Source organism: Schistocerca serialis, chromosome 7, assembly GCF_023864345.2.
Source record: "Schistocerca serialis cubense isolate TAMUIC-IGC-003099 chromosome 7, iqSchSeri2.2, whole genome shotgun sequence".
In the NCBI taxonomy this organism is placed as follows: domain Eukaryota; kingdom Metazoa; phylum Arthropoda; class Insecta; order Orthoptera; family Acrididae; genus Schistocerca; species Schistocerca serialis.
The window spans coordinates 267,283,093-267,287,584 of record NC_064644.1 but is presented as its reverse complement, the minus strand read 5'-3'; positions in this window follow the sequence as shown (position 1 = coordinate 267,287,584).

Here is a 4,492-nt window from a genome sequence, read left to right as displayed (position 1 = left end):
CAAAGTGTCTTGCTACGTAATTCGCTTCTTGTTTCGTTGAATGAGAAATGTTACTGGATTAGGTAATGGGAAGGGGAGACTAATTAGTAACATTTATGTTGCTCATCAGTAGGAAATGAAATTTTGTGCTGCATTTTTCAAATTTTATTTGTTTCCTTTGTTATTAGTTATTTACATGAGAGGGGGTCATACTTATGATTGTCATTAGTTCAGATTTCTGTATCAGTTAAAATACTTTTGTGACAACTGACCTGTCAATGGTTACATAACTAACATTCTTGAAAGTTTAATTCAATAATGCTTTCTTAATTATCTGAAGTAAGAGAATCTGTTGTACTGTGATCGAATCTTAGTTAGTTAAAGAAGTAGTTTTGTCTTATATTTTAGTTGTATTTCAATGATTTTTGTAAGATGTCAAGCAAAATTTTATTTGTCTGAGGTAATTAGCAAAATTGTATTCATTGAGGGTAAAGCTATGGATAAGCAGGGGCTTAGTTTTATGGTTTCTACTGATACACTCTGTAATGAAATTAATGACTACTGGATGAATATAGAAGTTATTAAGTGCTGTATTAGATACAGAGATCTGTCTAAATGAATCTATCATCCATAGCAGCTATTTTTACTTATCCTATTTATGTTTTCTGAAACTTATTAACAGTTATAGAAGTCAGGCATCATAATTTTATGAAATTGAATTGATTAGAACCATTTAATGTTGGATGTATACTATTAAATCGTTTGGCAAGAGTTTCATCAGCAGTAAAGGTATGATGGCATGGATACAGTTTGTTACTATTGTGGTGTCTTAGTGAGGTGAGAGATTATCTCATTGATGAGACACTGATGCTATTGATGACACTGTTGATGAAATATTGTAAAAGACTGAAACTATGTTGTGAGAGGATAGAATTGTGATTAAACACACTAGAGCCTTATAAGGATAATGACATTTATGATTATGATTATGATTTACAGTTAGGGACTCAATGTCATGTGTAATAGTAGAGTGTCTTTGTGGGATCATGTGACATGAGATACTGGTTAGGCATCTGTAATCTGTGAGTATAATTAATGAGATAATTTTTGTCCAGTGACAATATAATGATTTAATTAATAAATTATGAAAATGAGAGAGTGAAGCAATTTCTGAATTAAATTGTAAACTGGATATTGATAGAGACATTTAAGATAATCTAAAATTAATTCAGTTATGATTAACTGAACTATTAACCCAAATAGGTATTGTAACTACTATCTACAAACAGTTAACATCAGAAGCAAAATAGATACCCGTATCAAGACAGTGAAATTGGAATGTACAGTGATCTAATGTAAGAAATGACGTGTCTCTGTTATTGATTATATGGGAAATGTTAACTAAAATAAAATATTTAAAATAGTTTAATAAAAAGGACTTAATTATAATTGCATATTTTTATAACTAGCTATTATTTGTTACCATGTTCTGTCTACAATACCACCTAGTTGATATGCGCAGCTTGTGAATTTTGCACTAGTGCTGAATCTTTGATAGCTTGTTCTTTGTTTTTCCATGTCAGTCTTTAACATGTAGACTCCAGCACATCCATAAGTATAAGTTTTATGTGTATCTGGGAGTGGAAGGCTCAAAATGGCTCTGAGCACTATGCGACTTAGCTTCTGAGGTCATCAGTCGCCTAGAACGTAGAACTAATTAAACCTAAGTCACCTAAGGACATCACACACATCCATGCCCAAGGCAGGTTTCGAACCTGCGACCGTAGTGGTCGCTCGGCTCCAGACTGTAGCGCCTAGAACCGCACGGAAACTCCGGCCGGTGGAGGGGGAGGGTTGGGTTGTAACAGCACAGATTAGTGTAGCATTTGATCTTCCATCATTAATGAAGAACCAAATCTAAAGATCAGAATTTGCTTTAAACTGAGGTCATTTTCAAATTACAATGTGTTATCAATCTGTAAATAACACACCATCACACAAAAATTATTATTCTGTTATGTTGAACTGTTTTGTAAAACATTCCAGAACATATTGTAGCAACTCACAATTACTTATGGAGTTTTGACCTAATACTTGCCTGTATGAATGTTTTAATCATGTATAAAAGACTTACAGACAAAGTTAGTTCCGAAACAATGGTGTAATTAAAATGTAAATCATAATTATCTTGTAATAAATTTTTACAAAAAGTAATTAATTAATTTTGGATTTAAAATGTATCTGTACCTCAATTCTGCCTGTATAAAATTTGTAATCATAATTTTCAGTAAAGAAACCTCTAAGAAAATTATCGAGTACGTTTAACTGTTAGTCGTATTTCTTTTCATGCACTTCTTTTGACAATACTTTGTGAATCGCTTATTCTTAGAGTATATTTACAGATGGTTGTGGCGCCAAACAGAATGCTGTTGTAGTAATAGTGGAGAGCAGTTGTCATATTTTATTTTTGTCTGCTGAAATAGGATTTTATCAGAGAAGACTAAGTGGAAACACAGTCTGGGTGTAACGTACTTGTAAAACTCCATGCAAATAACTGAGCTATACTTCCCAGAGTAGAGTGAAATTTCAAATCTTTTCTTAGTTGAAAATCTGTAATTTGAAGTCGTAGTGAGACGTACATTGCCAATTGTTCCCATAAAATCTCCTTTCGGTTTTTTAAGTAGTTTTCGGTACTGATTAGTATATTGCGATTATTCACAAATTTTCAAATGCTCATTTATTTCTATTGAACTTTCAAAAGTAAACTCTGCTTTTGACATTTTTATTTTTGGTACACTATTGTTTAAGTGTTATTGTTATTAGGAGTGACATATAGCTGCGCTCTTCTCTTTTTATAATTTTTTAAATCTGTTGACTAAGTACCACATTACAGTATTATATAATGGGATTACTGATGCAGATAATATGTTAAACCATGCACTAAATTTCAGTGTTCACTCAGCATAACAAGACTTTATTTAGCTGACACTCTTCTTGTTCACATTTTTCCTTCCAGTAATGACTGTTGTTGTTGTTGTTGTCTTCAGTCCTGAGACTGGTTTGATGCAGCTCTCCATGCTATGCTATCCTGTGCAAGCTTTTTCATCTCCCAGTACTTACTGCAACCTACATCCTTCTGAATCTGCTTAGTGTATTCATCTCTTGGTCTCCCTCTACAATTTTTACCCTCCACGCTGCCCTCCAATGCTAAATTTGTGATCCCTCGATGCCTCAGAACGTGTCCTACCAACTGATCCCTTCTTCTAGTCAACTTGTGCCACAAACTCCTCTTCTCCCCGATTCTATTCAATACCTCCTCATTAGTAATGTGATCTACCCATCTAGTCTTCAGCATTCTTCTGTAGCACCACATTTCGAAAGCTTCTATTCTCTTGTTGTCCAAACTATTTATTGTCCATGTTTCACTTCCATACATGGCCAGTAATGATTACAAGCAAAAATAGCAGATATGATATGACGTATTATATATAATTTATACACATCCAGTCAATATGGAGCAAATACATTGGACAGATTTCCATGGTGATGCATTCTTGATATGGTTCAGAATGACAAAGCTAGACCCATTTCAGGGGCCACACATCTCCTTACGTTCCTTCCACTGATTGAGATACTGCTGCAGGCTGTGCAGATGCGATGCTGAGTTGAGAAGTGAGTTTTCCTTCTAGTGGAACCTAAGAACACATGTATAGTAAACTGCCCTTCCACTGCCACTACGTTTACTGGTTATAATGAAGCTTATTATGGAGTAAGGGCACAATTAAAAGTTCGTTAAACTGCCATGCACAAATATGCCATGACACATAGTTCATTAGTGTCAGCATACTCAGTTATTATGAGCGAGGTCTTGTACACTAACCTGTTGAAGAGTGATTGGTAACCAAAGACTGTGGAAGTGCTATGATTTAAGTTCTAAGTGGATAATATACTCTCACTCCTTCTCTTTTTCTAAATCTACAGACAAACTCCGCAAATGACTGTGTGGTGCATGGTGGAAGGAGGTTTCCTTTCCTGTTCGACTTGCAAATGGAGTGAGGGAAAATCGACCTCTGTACGAGCCTTAATTTCTCTTATCCTCGTAGTCCTTACACGTTACGTGGCGGCAATAGAATAGTTCTGCATTAAACGTCAAATGCCGGTTCTCTCAATTTTCTCAATAGTGCCTCGCGAAAATAACCTCTTCTTCCCTCCAGGGGCTCTCATTTGAGTTCCCAAAGCTTCGTTATTGTTGGAACCAACTAGTAAAAAATGTGTGTGAGGACTTCAGCTGGGATATGAAATTTTTTGATTGAAGTATTAATATCAATTTTATTTTCCGAAAGCATATTATTATGTGAAAACAATTTTTTGACGAAAACTATGGAAGAGCTTGATGCTGGACGTGAATTCCAAAATATTCGCTGAAATACTACTGATAAATTAAAGTAAAACAACAGTCGACAGATCGTCAACCTGGACTTAAAAAGAAGAGAGAAGATAAGGACGATAGAGA